General features: G+C 43.3%; 1 long non-coding RNA gene across 2 annotated transcripts in view; it reads right to left on the bottom strand.

Moving 5' to 3' along the window:
* Positions 1-887: 887 nt before the first annotated feature.
* Positions 888-17,163, bottom strand: part of LOC140210250 (uncharacterized) — a 50,931-nt gene continuing 34,655 nt past the window's right edge. The window contains exons 4-8 of one of the 2 annotated variants that reach the window (XR_011889189.1): positions 15,545-15,713; positions 11,755-12,180; positions 11,329-11,429; positions 6,733-6,955; positions 888-1,412 (exon numbers count right to left, since the gene is read on the bottom strand). This is a non-coding gene — a long non-coding RNA (uncharacterized lncRNA). The remainder of the gene's footprint in view (positions 1,413-6,732; positions 6,956-11,328; positions 11,430-11,754; positions 12,181-15,544; positions 15,714-17,163) is intronic. The other variant, XR_011889191.1, reaches the window with a different exon arrangement.

The raw sequence follows: 17,163 nt of genomic DNA, 5'->3' as shown, positions 1-17,163 counted from the left end.
TGGGGCAATTTACAATGACAAGTTAACCTGCTTGGTATGTCTTTGGACTGTGGGAAGAAATGGGAGGACCCAGAGAAAACCCACACATTCCACAGGGAGGACATACAGTAACTTCTTACAGAGGATGCTGGGGTAGAGCTCTGAACTCCGACGCCCTGAGCTGAAATAACGTTGCTTGTGTCCTAACGCGGGTGCAGATCGACAGTTGTACAGTAAACTGGCAAATTAATTTAATCCAGCTAAGAGTGAGGTGATGTTGCAGTTCTATAAAACTGTGCTTAGACCACACTCAGAACATTGTGTTCAATTCTGGTCGCCTCATTACAGGAAGGATGTGGAAGCTTTAGAGAGGATGCAGAGGAGATTTACCAGGATGCGAACTGGATTAGAGAACATGTCTTATAAAGATAGGTTGAGTGAGTTGGGGCTTTTCTCTTTGGAGTGAAGGAAGATGAGAGATGACTTGATAGAGCTGTACAAGATGATTAGAGGCATAGATCGAATGGATAACCGGGGACTTATTCCAGAGCAGAAGCGGCTAATACGAGAGGGGATAATTTTAAGGTGTTTGGAGGAAAATCTAGGAGATATGTCAGAGGTAAATTTTTTTGCACAGAGAGTGGTGGGTGCGTGGAATGCCTTGCCAGGGATGGTGATAGAGGCAGATACATTAGGAGCATTTAATAAATTCTTCAAAGGTTCAAAGGTCAAATTTAATGTCAGAGAAATGTATACAATATACATCCTAAAATGGTTTTCATCGCAAACATCCACAAAAACAGAAAAGTGCCCCAAAGAATGAATGTCAGTTAAACATGAGATCCCCAAAGTTCCCGCCAGCTCCCTCCCTCCCGCACGTATGCGGCAGCGAGCAACGATCTCCCCCCCCCACCAGCAAAAAAAAGTGCATCGGTACCGTCACCGAGCACCAGCGTGTGCTCAGCAATAGCAAAGATACAGAGCAAAGTTACCCCAAAGGCTTCGCATTTCATCCGACATTCGACAAACCACAATATCTCTCTCTCTCTGGCAAGGGAGAGGGAGGTGTCCCACATTTTCGCAGCGAACGGGAAACATAACAACAACCCACTGGTTTACGATGTTAAAAATCCATTTCGTCTCTTTTCTCGAGCTCTGTGTCCGAAGAGCACAAAGACCTTGGGTCTTCAGGCCCACAGCGAAAGAATTTCCAGCCTCCCCAACGACACATGAGTCTCTTGCCGTGAAACTGACCCTCGATCCGCCCGTCTCCAGAGCCCTGAGATCTTAGGCTTCCAAACACGAGCTGGGCTCTCAGGCCAAATCCTTGGTATGTTGAATAACAACCAGTCCTGGAACCCCGAGAACAGGTCCCATTCCCGCAAAGAACCGAAACCTGCATGTAACTCCAGGTCAGGGTCTTCAAGAGAACACTAAAAGGGAAAAATAAAGATATTAAAGGTAGAAATAGAGTTGTTTCCGAAGATGCAAACAAAGGAGTTGCCATTAGGCGACATCGTCCCTCCTAAGCTCTGCCTAAAATAAGCAAATGGATGATAGAAAAATGGAGGACTATCAGGAGGGAAGGGTTAAATCAATCTTAGAATAGGTTAAAGGGTTGGAACAACATCGTGGTCTGAAGGCCCTGTCACTTTCTATAATGCATTTAGCGGAAGTATGATAATGTAATGCATTTGGGTAAGTGCAATAATGTAAGGGAATACAAAATTAATGAGTGGCCATTGAGGTATAGAGGGACAGAGGATCCTAGATGTTTGTCCACTTTCCCTACAGGTTGCACGATCTGTTGATCTGAGGTGGTAAAACATGCAAACACATCGATAGCTCTCCTTCCAAGGCACAGGGTATGGTGATATCACCTGCAATGATGTGCCAGTACATGATTGGACAGAGCACTGAGCATGCGTGGGATTTCCAGAATGTTCCAGCACGTGGCTGGGTTAAGACGTGTTTGTTTATTACTGTAAATTTATGATTCTTTACTGTTAACCCACAGTACGTTTAAACAGAAGTAACATAACACAGAGCCTAAGAGTAAACTGATTATGCTAGAGCTGTTAGTCACTGCATGAGTACTGTGTTGAGTTTTGATCACCACACCACACGTCAAGAAACTGCTCATTACAGATGTGCGGAGAAGATTTAGAAGGTTGTTGCCAAGGCTGTAAAATTGTGGCTCTAAGGGAAGATTGGATAGGGTGGGATTGTTTCTTTAGGGGTAGAAGAGCATGAGAAGAGATTAAATTAAGATGTATATAATTGAGGAAGCAAGACAGATTAAATAAGAGAGACTTGTTTTCCTCATCAGAGAAGTCAGAATCCTTAAGGGATAGATTTAAAGCATTTGGCAGAAGAATTAGAGGGAGATAAGTACAATATATTTCTCACCTAGTGACTGAGCGTGGCAGGTGTCTGAAATAGTAGGGTTAGAAGCTATCAATTTCAAATGTTTTTGTATATGCACTTAGAGCCCTAACCTGAAGAGCTATGGACCTAGTACTGGAAGATGATTTTAAGTAAAGTAACTTCTTCATCCAGAGCTGATGTGATAAGGCAAATATCTCCAATGTTACAAATATTCTGTGATTCCACGTTCTTAAACAGAAACACTGAAGGTTATTGCATCAAAGAAATTTTGGAGAGCCATAGGTTTATCATAACAAGGAAATGGTATTAAAATTATCCCTGAATAATGCAAATGTAACTCCATTATTTAAGAAGGATTAAAGGGATCCTGTATAAAACATTTGCTTAGATATCTGCTGGGAAATTCTTGAAACTGTAATTGAGGAAAACTAGTTATTTGAGCTGATTAGAGAAATACAATAATGCCTTGTCACAGAATTAATCCATATGGTTTTTCTGTGTTGTATTGATTCTAACTTGTGGTGAGGCTAAGAAAAATCATCTTGCTGAAGGTAGTCAAAGATCCCTTTGGCACACAAGCAGGCTCTGCTCTTGTTCGGGTTGGGAAATTTTTTGTGAATCAACTCCTCACACGGCCTGTTTGCAGTTGTGAATGCTCAGGAATGAGTATTGAAGGGCTTAGATCCAATCCATTTTGTTGGACCACAAGTAGGTCTATTGCATGATGCCTTTTTATATTCTTTGCTGTACTTTCACAGGGCTGAAAACCTCATTTTTAGGTACACTAAGTATTGCTGCTTGCTAACTTTTCAGAAACATTTATTGAACAAGACTTGGTCCCATCTTGATAAAATGGGGGGATGTGGCCATTAGAATGGGACCATTAGAAATATTTATTCTATTGTTAGTAGCTCAGGGAAGTTCTGTCTTGAGTTTACAGATTAATTCACCTTTTCCTTTTTGTGTAAGATTAGGACCACACAATGGTTGCTTTCAGTAGCAAGGTGGAATTTTGGCTGAATGGGTACTGTGAGATGATTACTTCCACCACTGCCATTATGAATAGATGCATTGACAATGGAAACATAAAACAACAAATTCCAGATGCTGGGAATCTACAAAAAAAAACCAGAATGCTGGAAATCCCAAACAGGAGAGATAGCATCAGTGGAAAGAGAAACATTGCAGACAGATGTCATCTGGACACCCGAAAGAGTTGATAAATCATGCATAGATCATGAATGTGACTACTAAGACCTTGGTGGTGCTGGTTAAGACGTGGGTTGTGGTGTTTGGCTTCCAGTTTAAGGATCTTAGAAGTTGAACATCTGTCTAAGATAGTGTTGGACTTGTCATGTGCAAAGGTATTGAAAGCATGTCTGGGCTGAAGTAAGAATTGTGATGGGTAATATTCAAAGTTCAAAACTTATTATCAAAATACATATGTCATCATGTACAACCGATATTCATTTCCTTGCAGGTATTCACAGTAAATTAAAAAAAAATAATAATAAATTATCAATAAATATCAAGAACATGAAATGAATAGTCCTCGAAATTCATTTCCTAAGTTGTGGGAGCATTTCATAGTTGGGGGTAAGTGAAGTTGAGTGAAGATATCCTCTATGGTTCAAGAGCCTGATGGTTGAGGGGTAGCAACTGTTGCTGAACCTAGTGGTTTGGGTCCTTGCTTTTGTACCTCCTTCCTAATGGCAGCAGTGTAAAGAGAGCATGGGCTGGACAGTGAGGATCCTTGATGATGGAGGCTGCTTTCCCACGACAGCGCTCCATGTAGATGTGCTAAATGGTGGGGAGGGCTTTACCCATGATGGCCTGGGCTGTATCCACTACTTTTTGTTGGCTTTTCCATTCAAAGGCATTGATGTTCCCATGCCAGGCCATGATGCAACCAATCAATATATCTATAGATGTTTGTCAAAGTTTTAGATGACATACTGAATCTATGCAAACTTCCAAGAAAGTAGAGGCACGGCCCTGCTTTCTTTGTAATGGCACTAATGTGCTGGACCCAGGGCAGGTCCTCTGAAGTGATAGCACCGAGGAATTTAAAGTTGCTGACCCTCTCCACCCTCTGACCCCCTGATGAGGACTGGCTCATGGCCCTCCGCTTTCCTCCTCTGGAAGTTAATTATCAGCTCCTTGGTCTTGATAACATTGAGTGAGAAGTTGTTGTGGCACCACTCAGCCAAATTTTCAATCTACCTCCTAGGTATTTTCTGATCCATCTCACATTTGATTCTAAATATACTTCTAACTTCTAAATATACTTCCCAACTATACTCAGTGCAAACTGCAGTCTGTAATTTCCCTTTAATAAACATGCATTTGAACTGGCTTAACAAACTAATGATTTCATGATCTTCTGAAGGACTCAGCAGACTATGGCACCTCTAATTTGCCTGCCATCACAGCAGGTCAGCAACAGATGCTATTTCGTTGGTTCTTCACTCAACCCTGCAGCACCTGGACAGTGAAGACACATTCAACAGGATGCCCCTCATTGATTACAGCTCTGCATTCAGTACAATCATCCCCTCAAAACTAATCAGTAAGCTCCAATACCTAGGTCCTAATACCTCCTTGTGCAACTGGATCCTTGATTTCCTCACTTACAGACTCTAGTCAGTTCAGATTGGCAACAACATTTCCTTCACAATCACCATCAGCACAGGTGCACTACAAGTCTCCTCTATTTTGAATTGTCAAGGTCCAGAGATTTTCAGGACTCATTGGAAATGTTACTTCTAGGAAACTTTAAACACTTGAATCATTTTCTCTGTTCTCCTGGCAGTCTTCACCCACAATAGCTCAAACAGTGTGTCAGTTTCTCGAGTCTTGGTGTTCCAGCATACAAGCCAAACAGCCTGCCCAGAGTAGCAAACTGAGAGTAACAAGGATTCAATGCTGGAGAGCTGTCTGGCCGAGGGTGCTGATATTGATTCTCCTATCCTTCTGGTCAATATGCAGTATAACATACTGCCTTGATGCCTACTGAAGGTCGTGCATGCCTCAAAAGCATTTAGGAGGTGCTGCAAAATAAACCATGAGCTTTATGCCTCAATTTAAGGTTTTTATCTTCATATCATCTCTTCCGCAATTGACCGAAAGCTGTCCTGATACATTGAGGTAATGGTAAATTTCACCATCAATATCTACCTTCATAAGACTCTGGATGGTCCAGAGAAAGGGTTTTGACCTGAAACGTTAACTGTTCATTTCCCTTCACAGATGATGCCTGACCCACTGATCTCCTCCGGCATCTTGTTCGTTGCTCAGGTGGTTCCTGAAATTTGTGAGGTGCTACATGTTGTTCATGACAAGATTGTGGATATGTGACTTAAGGTTTCACTCCATGTCTCAGTACCTTAGGATATCAATGGGAATGTCATTCACTCCTGAGGCCTTTTTTTTTATTGAAATGACTCCTTTTTAGCCAGGAGTAACAGCAAGGCTGGCCCAAATAGGTGGTTTTGGGAAGGAGTCCAAGGAGCTCATTTGCTTTAATTGTCACAGTATATCGAAACATACAATGAAATATGTCATTTTGCGTCAAAGACCATCATAGTCTGAGGATTGTGCTGGGGGCAGCCCACAAGTATCACCATACTTCAGGCACCAGCATAGCATGCCCACAATTCACTAGCCCGAACACGAAGTAAACCTCTTTGCAACGTGGAAGAAAATGGCAGCACCCAGAGGAAGCCCTTGTGTTCTTGGGGAGAACATACAAACTCCTTACTGACCATAGCAGAAATCAAACCTCCTGCACGAACCACTATGCTCATTTGCAGTTGAGGAGGCCTTTAAATTGCTCATTCTGGCAAGCACTGTGGAGCTAAAGGTGGTGCTGGAGGGCGACCTCTTCCAGTTTATCTGTGAAACAGTATAAATTCCTAACTTTAATGTCTCTTCTTTCCTTTTCAAGGTGACTCCTGCCAGAGTCTGTGATCTACAGCTGCACTCAAACTGTGGTTCTTCTTCACGGCAGTCGGTTCCCACTCTTGGAACTCACTGAGTGGCCCAGTGATTTCAATATCTCCAGGAGCGGCCTGGAACACATCCGCCTTCCACATCTGCAGGAACAGTCTGGAACACATCATCCACCTTCCATATCCCCAGGAGTGGCCTGGAACACATCCACCTTTCACATCTGCAGGAACGGCCTGGAACACATCCACCTTCCGTATCTCCAGGAGCGGCCTAGAACACATCTGCCTTCCATATCCCCAGGAACAACCTGGAACACATCATACGCCTTCCATATCTCCAGGAGAGGCTTGGAACACATCATCCGCCTTCTATATCTCCAGGAGCAGCCTGGAACACATCATCCACCCTCCATACCTCCAGGAGCAGCCTGGAACACGTCCGCCTTCCATATCTCTAGGAGCGGCTTGGAACACATCATCTGCCTTCCATATCCCCAGGAGCGGCCTGGAGCACATCATCCGCCTTCCATATCTCCAGGAGCGGCCTGGAACACATCCGCCTTAGGGGTGCAGCCCTGTGGATTCCTTTTCGGTGTTGCCAACTAAAGCTTCGTGAGAGATCAGAACAATGGATGCTGCTGTCAAAATAAGAAATGGTGCAGACTGTTACATCGAAACATACAGATTTAAAGTTCATTTTAGCATTTTCTGTGCTTCCTAAAGCATTTGTATAAGTTTATAAGTTTCACTCAAGATGTGAAATAAATTGAATATTGATCTTAGCTGCAATGACAAATTGTATATAGTTGACTTTTGTTTTGGGGATTATTCCAAATGAAAAATATAATTGTTAATAAACTGGTGGTTTTAACTAAAACTATGGAAGAATATTATGTTGCATTAATATAAATTAGATGAAAAATATGCCCCTTTTCTGAATTAAGAAACAGTGAATTTTTATCAGGGTAATTGTGAAGTGTTTTGATGGGGCATACAGAAACATCAATTACAGTTTTTCAGGGAATGGGGGGGATGAAAGCTAAGCAATACAGATGATTAAATCATTGCAGTGTAAAATGCTTACAAAATACACGTTTATATCTTGGTGCAAACAAAGTGATTTAAAACTTGAATAAGCTCCTGGTCAAACTGCATTAAAAACATAGCTCCAATCCCTATTATGTAAAAAGGACAAATGTTCAGACAAGGTGCAAAAATGTTTTCAAAAATAGTGCCAGAAATGAGATTACCGCAGTTGAAAAGAGTGAACACATTGGAATTCTTCCTTTAAGGAAAAGATTTGGAGGAGACTTAATAGCGGTCTTTAAAATATGATTGTGTTGCATTAGGTAGATGGAGGAAGAATATTGTCTTTTGTACAAAAACCCTGATCTATGGGCCATAAAGGCAAAATATACAATTCTGTAGGGAAATTAGGATAAATGTCTTTGTGTGCTAGGGGGAAGTAGCTTAAATACTTCTATAAAAAAGCTAGACAAAGAATTTGAGTGGAAATTACTTCAATAATTCACTGAAATGAGATTATTGAAATTAAGAATTCTTATATTGGGACAGCTTTGATCCCACTGTTATGAGTTTTAAATGGACCTCTTAAAAATGAACTCTTGATTTCCCAAACACGAGGAAATCTGCAGATGCTGGAATTTCAAGCAACACACGTAAAAATTGCCGGTGAACGCAGCAGGCCAGGCAGCGTCTATAGGAAGAGGTACAGTCGACGTTTCGGGCCGAGACCCTTCGTCAGGAATAACTGAAAGAAGAGATAGTAAGAGATTTGAAAGTGGGAGGGGGAGAGGGAGATCCGAAATGATAGGTGAAGACAGGAGGGGGAGGGATGGAGCCAAGAGCTGGACAGTTGATTGGCAAAAGGGATATGAGAGGATCATGGGACAGGAGGCCTAGGCAGAAAGAAAGGGGGAGAGGGGAAGGCCAGAGGATGGGCAAGGGGTATAGTGAGAGGGAAAGAGGGAGAAAAAGGAGAGAAAGAGAAAAAAATTAATAATAATAATAAATAAATAAATAATGGATGGGGTACGAAGGGGAGGTGGGCATTAACGGTACCCCATCCATTATTTATTTATTTATTATTAATTTTTTCTCTCTCTCTCTCCCCTTTTCCTCCCTCTGTCCCTCTCACCATACTCCTTGCCCATCCTCTGGCCTTCCCCCCCCCCCTTTCTTTCTGCCTAGGCCTCCTGTCCCATGATCCTCTCATTTCCCTTTTGCCAATCACCTGTCCAGCTCTTGGCTCCATCCCTCCCCCTCCTGTCTTCTCCTATCATTTTGGATCTCCCCCTCCCCCTCCCACTTTCAAATCTCTTACTAGCTCTTCCTTCAGTTAGTCCTGACGAAGGGTCTCGGCCTGAAACGTCGACTGTACCTCTTCCTAGAGATGCTGCCTGGCCTGCTGCGTTCACCAGCAACTTTGATGTGTGTTGTTTAACAATGGTTGAAGTGGTCAAGAGTGTGTGAAGTGTAACATGTGTAAAATTCTAAATACTTTTTCCCCTGAATACTATACAATAAATAAAAGTTTTTTTTAAAGCCAGGTTGTTCTATGTATTTTTGTGAAGTTGATGTGGATGCTTCGAGCCAGGATCCATGCCACAGCCTTTGGAATTTTTTCCATGGAAAAGCAATCTTAATGGTGTACAGTATTTGTTGTTTGGTCCCTTTGACTTTTTGCTGGTGGAAGCTGGAGTTCTCATTTCTAGATATTGACCATTTTGTGACTATAACAGTAAAAGTGGGTCTTCATTGGAATGACAATAAAAGGGACACTTAACAAACATCAAGAGCCACTGTCATTCAACTTTGTCAATCAACAATAAGCAAGTGCAAAAAGTAGTCAAGTCAAGCTTATTGTAATTTAACTATATACATGTATATAACGTATATAATATCTAAAAACAAGATAACGTTTCTCTGAAGCAGGGTGTAAAACACAGTAGCAAACATCAAACTTATAGCACATGATAGCTTATGAGGCTAAGGATAAAATCTACAGATGAATCAGACATAAATAACAAAATAAAGTGCATTAATATTAAATTTTGTAAGGTACGGAACAGATTAACCAGTGACGTGGCAGGGAGTTCAGAAGCCTAATGGCCTGGGGGAAGAACCTGTTTCTCATCCTGACCGTTCTCGTTTTTATGCCTCGTAGTCTCCTGCCTGATAGTAGAAAGTCAAAGAGGATGCTGAATGGATGGGTGGGATCCTTAATAATACTCCGGGCCCTGCATACGCGATGCTCCTGATAAGTTTCCCCGATGGATGGTAGGGAGACCCCTATGATCCTCTCAGCTGTTCTCACAGCGCTTTGTAGGGACTTCTGGTCCGATGCTTGACTGCTCCCATATCAGATGGAGATGCAACTTTCCAGGACTCTCTCAAGGGTGCTCCTATAAAATGCAGTTAAGACAGGGAGGGGAGGGGCAGACTTGCCTGCCTCAAACTTCTGTGCCTTCTTGTTCAGAGAGGTGATATTAATCATCTGCAATTAAGTCTCACCAATTGTTCTTTTCTTTTTAACACAAAATTTCCTTAAACGTTTTTAAATCTATTGCTTTCTCATAAGGTTCTATTCCCTCATCAAGGATCGATGGGAAAGTGATTTACAGTAAACAATTGAGATGGCAGCTGGGATGTTCATTCAAGATGGGATGAATATTATAATAATTGTACTGACAAAAGATGTTTCATTTGAAATGTTAACTCTGTGTCTCTTTACACAGATAATGCCTGATCTGAGTTTTCTGTTTTTACGTCAGATTTCGTAATCTGATTTGACTTTTTAATTTTATAACAGATGTTGTCAGTTTCCCTTATGCCTGCATCTTTTCTGCTGAATAATTATCTGTCTGGCCTTGCAGTGTCATCTACTGTGCAGCAGCAGCACGAAGCCTCGCATGATTTTCAACTGGTGATGGATCATTTCCTGAGCAGGGAGAGAAATTGGTATCATCAAAGTGATTTGAATAAATCTTCAAATGATGAAATATACTATATTAACACCAGCTTTCTAGAATTAGCACCTATGTAATGTCCTTTGGGGAACATTTTGGAATGTGATCTTTGCTGGCCTTGCTTCAGTGAGCTGTGCCCCTTTGTTTGAAACCAGACTTAGGTAGACCTTTCATCTGGAGGATCTGCAATTGTTTGAAAAGAACTGTTTTCTTTGAACTGGCTGCAGACTCCCCCTTTTCCACCATGGGAAATTGATGGGGATCGTTGGTTGTGGAGCAAATCTGAACATGAAGCCTGAGATGGGGGTTTAACTTCTGACCAGGTGAAGGATGATGGCAGGAACTACAGTATTAAGTTGATCTCCAAGAGGCAGGGCAGCTAATGGTGCCCCAATCTGTAACAACTCAGTCTGTCCTCTCATTGTTTTGACTTCCATCCTGTAGCCAATACCCATGGCCAGTCATGGGAGTTCACAGCTATATGTTTCCTACCTTCTTTAGATGTATCCATGAAGTCAGCCGTCTGGAAGTTCTCAGCAGCACCTAGTTCCTGGTCAGTATCTTCCAGATCCTGGTTAGTATCTCCCAGTTCCTGGTCAGTATCTCCCAGTTCCTGGTTAGCATCTCCCAGTTCCTGGTTAGTATCTCCCAATTCCTGGTTAGTATCTCCCAGTTCCTGGTTAGCATCTCCTAGTTCCTAGTTAGCATCTCCCAGTTCCTGGTCAGTATCTTCCAGTTCCTGGTTAGTATCTTCCAGTTCCTGGTTAGTATCTCTCAGTTCCTGGTTAGCATCTCCCAGTTCCTGGTTAGCATCTCCCAGTTCCTGGTTAGTATCTCCCAGTTCCTGGTCAGTATCACTCTGTCCTTTGAGAACAATAATCTGCACATAGAGTCATTGTGTCATACAGCATGGAGAAGGGCCTTCAGCCCAACTTATCCATGCCGACCATTGCCCAGCAAGCTAGTCTCATCTGTCCACATTAGCCAATAGCCCTCTAAACCTTCCCGATTCTTGTACTTACCAAGCAACACACACAAAATGCTGGCAGAACTCAGCAGGTCAGGCAGCATCCACGGAAATGAACAAACCGTCAACATTTTAGGCCAAGACACTTCATCAAGACTGGAAAGGAAGAGGGAAGAGCCTGGAATGAGAAGGTGGGAGAAAGGGGAGGAGGACAAGCTGGAAGGTGATAGGTGAAGTCAGGTGAAGTAAGGATCTGGGAGGTGATAAGTGGAAAAGGTGAATGGCTGGAGAAGGAGCCTGATAGGAGAGGAGAGTGGAAAATGGGAGAAAGGGAAGGAGGAGGGGCACCAGGGTGAGGTGATAGACAGGTGAGGAAAAGAAATAAGAGGCCAGAGTGGGGAAATTAAAAAGAGGGAAGGAGGAGGGGAAAGTTACTGGAAGTTGGAGAAACCGATGTTCATGCTGTCAGGTTGGAACCTACCTCGATGGACTGTGAGGTGCTGTTGCTCCAACCTGAGAGTGGCCTCGTCATGGCAGACAAGGAGTCCATGGATTACCATCTCCTCCTGGATCCTGCGATGTCTAACCTGGCAGACCGGCCTGCTGTTATAGACAATATCCACTACTTTATCCTCCTCTATCCTTTGAGTTACATGCTCCTCTCAAGAGAAAAGTACTCATGGATAGCATCTTTCAGCAAGGACCACATCTTCAGACACAATTTTTCTTGAAAACTCACAAATAGCAGAGGTTGACGCTCTACTTAAATGACTGAGATTGTATCACAGCATAAAAATAGCTTCTGTTTGTTTCTCCATTGGAGCTGCCGCTTAATTCTGTAATTCCAGTGGGATAGAGTTGATGCCTTCAGGAAGAAAGTGACGGGCTCCTAGCTCTAGGCATCCTCCTGTGGGAAATGGACACATCACATTTATTATCATCTTGTGCCTGAAAATGTACTAATAGTCTAATATGCAATAAGATATGCAATTATTTCATAATTTACTGGCATAATTTACATATTACTATTTAACTATTTATCGTTCTATGACTATTTATTATTTATGGTGCAACTGTAACGAAAACCAATTTCCCCCGGGATCAATAAAGTATGACTATGACTAAGACCAGCCTTTTCACAAAAGGCTTCATATTGTGTTAAGCAGCATCAGTGGGAGGGAAGAAATCACCAAGTTTTTGGACTGAGGGTGGAGAGGTGAGATGGCCAGCAAAGAGAGGAGAGGGGGAGTGGCAAGGAAAGGCTGCAAGGTGATTGGTGGGCTGAGGGGGGGGGGTAAGAGGTGCAAGTGGTGCAAGAAAGGGGAGGTGAGTGGGAGATGGAGTTGGAAAACAGTGATGTGACAGGTAAATGATAGATGGAGGCAGACAAAGAGAGAGGGAAAAGAAATAAAAAGAAACAACAGCTCTGATGAGGGGTCTTGGCCTGAAATGTTGACTGCTCATTTCCCTCCATCGATGCTGCCTGACCTGCTGAGTTCCTCCAGCATTTTGAGTGTATTGCTCAAGATTTCAGCATCTGCAGGATCTTCTGTGTCTCCAACTAACAGGTAGTGCAGAATGGGAGGAGGGGGGGGGTGAAGATGGCTGGAGGGAAATGAGTAGGAACACCAGTGCTGGATGCCGATAAATAAAGGAGGCGAGAATGGGAACCAGTAGAGGAGAACAGAGAAGTGAATCACATTTGGAACCATATGGAGGGAGAAAAAAGCCTGTGAAGATGGTGAATGGAGGCGGGGGACGGGGAGGGTGATGAGTAAAGGGGACTGGGTTGGGGTGGGGGTGGGAATAAAAATGGGAGGACCAGAGGATCAGAAGGATGGTGAAAGGAAACAAAAGGGAGACAGTATTTATCTAAACTGTTGTTCACCTCTCCCTTCCTCTCTAGGTATTCAGCAGTACTGTAACACTCTTAAAAAAGGAAACTAATGATGAATTTTTTTGGAATGTCATGCTTGAATCAAACATTTGGAAAAATACAATGAGCTCTTACTTTCTCCTTCTCTTCAGGAAGTCTCTCGCAATCAAGGCTGGCATATTCAGGCATTTAATCAGGCACATGAACCTACAGGGATCAGAGGAGTGTGGAACATGAGCAGGTAGATAGGACTATTTTAAATTTGCTGTCATGTCAGGGGAGATATGATGATGTGAAGGGCTTTTTCTGTGTTCTTGTTTCTGAGAGCAGGATTCAACAGAGTGAGGTTGTGGGGGTGGAGGAAGGGAATGAAACAAAAACAGGACTTGTAGCTCAAGTTCAAGTTTATTGTCATCTGGCTGTACCTATACACATACAACCAAACAAAACTACGTTCCTCCAGACCACGGTGCACCCACACAATATATATATACAGCACACTAACCAAAATATCACACTATTTATGTTAATAAAATATAATTTTCAAAATGCACGTGGTAAAGGGCAGCACAGGTAAACAGCGAACAGCTCGCTGTCCAAGTGACGAGAGCCCAGTGGTGGGAGGGTTTCATTAGTCTCACAGCCTGAGGGAAGGAGTTGTTACCCAGTCTGGTAGTCCTGGTCCTGATGCTTCAGTACCTCGTTCATGACAGTAGTGGGCCAAAGAGATTGTGGGATGGGTGGTAGGGGTCCTCAACAATCCTTCATCAGCAACACTCCTGGTAACTGTCACAAATAGGGGAGAAGGAGACCCTGATGATCCTCTTGGCAGTGTTTACTGTCCTCTGTAGGATCTTGTGGTCTGATGTTTTGCAACTTCCTTAACACATAGTCATAGTCATACTTTATTGGTCCCAGGGGAAATTGGTTTTTGTTACAGTTGCACCGTAAATAATTAAATAGTAATAAATCCATCAATAATTAAATAGTAATATGTAAATTATGCCAGGAGATGAGTCCAGGACCAGCCTACTGGCTCAGGGTGTCTGACCCTCCAAGGGAGGAGTTGTAAAGTTTGATGGCCACAGGCAGGAATGACTTCCTATGACGCTCTGTGTTGCACCTCGGTGGAATGAGTCTCTGGCTGAATGTACTCCTGTGCCCAACCAATGTATTATGTAGTGGATGGGAGACATCGTCCGAGATGGCATGCAACTTAGACAGCATCCTCTTTTCAGACACCACCGTCAGAGAGTTCAGTTCCATCCCCACAACATCACTGGCCTTACGAATGAGTTTGTTGATTCTGTTGGTGTCTGCTACTCTCAGCCTGCTGCCCCAGCACACAACAGCAAACATGATAGCACTGACCACCACAGACTCGTAGAACATCCTCAGCATTGTCCGGCAGATGTTAAAGGACCTCAGTCTCCTCAGGAAATAGAGACGGCTCTGACCTTTCTTGTAGACAGCCTCAGTGTTCTTAGACCAGTCCAGTTTATTGTCAATTCGTATCCCCAGGTATTTGTAATCCTCCACCATGTCCACACTGACCCCCTGGATGGAAACAGGGGTCACCGGTACCTTAGCTCTCCTCAGGTCTACCACCAGCTCCTTAGTCTTTTTCACATTAAGCTGCAGATAATTCTGCTCACACCATGTGACAAAGTTTCCTACCGTAGCCCTGTACTCAGCCTCATCTCCCCTGCTGATGCATCCAACTATGGCAGAGTCATCAGAAAACTTCTGAAGATGACAAGACTCTGTGCAGTAGTTGAAGTCCGAGGTGTAAGTGGTGAAGAGAAAGGGAGACAAGACAGTGATGCAGCCAGTCAGGACACTCTCGATGGTGCTCCTGGAGAAAGTTGGTAGAAAGGGGACGAGGAGCCTTGCACACCTCAGTGTAGACATTGCAGTGCTTTCTTGACTCGTGAAGAGGTGTTGTGGGTCCAGGTTAGATTGTCCGTTATGTGTACACCAAGGAACTCCACAGCAGAGCCGTTGATGTGCAAAGGAGAGTGGTTGACCTGTGCCCTCCTGAAGTCCTCAATCATCTCCTTAGTCTTGTGCATGTTGAGACTCAGGTTGTTCTCACACCATTTGACAAGCTTCTCTCCCTCCTCTCTGTATGCCGACTCATCATTGTTGCTGATGAGGCCAACCAGAGTATCATCAGTGAACTTGGTGTGATCTGAGCTTAGTCAGACAGTGCAGTCATGATTCCACAGCATGACAGTAGCAGACTGAGCACACAGCCTTCAGGGGCACCCGTGCTTAGGGTGATGGAGCTTGAGGTGTTGCTGCCAACTCGGACTGACTGGGGTCTTTCCGTCAAGAACCCCAAGATCCAGTTACAGGGAGGAGTGCTGAGTCCAAATGTGGACAGTTTACTCACCGGCCTCTGAGACATGATCGTGTTAACTGCTGAGCTGAAGTCGATGTCTAACATTTTGGCGTATGAGGCCTCATTTTCCAGGTGGGTCAAGACAGAGCTGACAGCGAGGCTATGGCATCATCAGTGGACCAGTTTGAGCAGCAGGTGAACTGGAAAGGGTCCAATGTAGCTGAAAGGTGGGATTTTAAAAGATCATGATCAGTTTCTCAAAGCATTTCGTGATTGTTGAAGTCAGTGTGACTGAATGGTAATCATTTAGGCCAGTTACCATTGCTCTTTTGGCCAGTGGAATGATAATCACAACCTTGACACCGGCAGGGTCAAGACAGATATTAAGGATCTCTGTTTGCTGGGCTGCATCATCCCTCAGCCCCTGATCAGGTACCTTGTCTGACCCTGCAGCTTTGCGTGGGTTTACCCTGGCTAGGGTCCTCCCCACCTTAGCTGCTGCCAGACAGGGTGGGTTCCTGTTCCTCAGGAAGAGTGGAGGCTGGTCATATCATTCAATTGGCCAAATTAGCATAGAAAGCATTTAGCCTATTGTGAAGGCAGGTGTTACAGTTGTTGATGCACAGGGTGGACTTGTAATCGGTAATGGTTCGTCTACCTTGCCACATGTCCCTGGTGTCACAATGGTGTCTGTGGATTTTCTGTGCATACTCATGCCTTACCATCTATATTGTATTTATATCTGCTGTCTCTAAACACCAAGTACTGCACTTTCAAGTATAGTTTACAGCAACATACCGCAAACATCAGATAAATCGATGTGCAGATGGCTCTAATTTTTTTCATTTTGGCTCAGGAAAGGTTGGCAAGAACAGCTGGAGAATCCCCTTCTCTGCTCTTTTTTAAAACAAGCAGATGGGGATTTTCATGTCTCATCCAAAAAAGATGTTCCTCTCTGTTATTTTGAAATGTCAGTCTGGCTTGTATGCTTAGTGTTGTAAATTAAGACTTCATACAACAATAGTTTGAGTTTGAAGTTGCTATTACTAAGCCACTGGCCTGGTGCAGAGTTGTGCATCATTGCATTTGGGATGGGATAAATATTTCAAGTAAGATGTTCAAAGATCAAAGTAATTTTATTATTGAAGCACATAATATGTCACCAAATATAACACTGGAATTCATTTTGTTGTGGGCATTCACATAAGTGCAAAGAAACACCATAGAATCAATGAAAAACCACACACAACAAGACGGACATACAGTCAATGTGCAAAAGACAACAGACTGTGCAAATACAAAAAAAAAGAATAAATAAGCAATAAATATCAAGAACATGAGATGAAGAGTCTTGGAAGTGAGTTGTGTAGGTTGTGGGAACAGTTCAGTGTTGGGGTGAGTGAAGTTATCCCTTCTGGTTCAAGAGCCTGATGGTTGAGGAGTAATAACTGTTCCTGAACCTGGTGGTGTGGGTCCTGAGGTTCCTGTACCTCATTCATGATGGCAGCAGCAAGAAGAGAGCATGGCCTGGATGGTGGGGATCCTTGATGATGGATGCTGCTTTCCTGTGATACCGCTGCTTGTATACGTATGTGGAGAGGGTTTTACCTGTGATGGACTGGGCTGTATCCACCACTTTTGTAGGCTTTCTGTTCAAGGGTATTGGTATT

The sequence above is a fragment of the Mobula birostris genome, chromosome 15, assembly GCF_030028105.1.
Source record: "Mobula birostris isolate sMobBir1 chromosome 15, sMobBir1.hap1, whole genome shotgun sequence".
Classification (NCBI taxonomy): domain Eukaryota; kingdom Metazoa; phylum Chordata; class Chondrichthyes; order Myliobatiformes; family Myliobatidae; genus Mobula; species Mobula birostris.
This window is presented reverse-complemented; position numbering and strand designations above follow the sequence as displayed.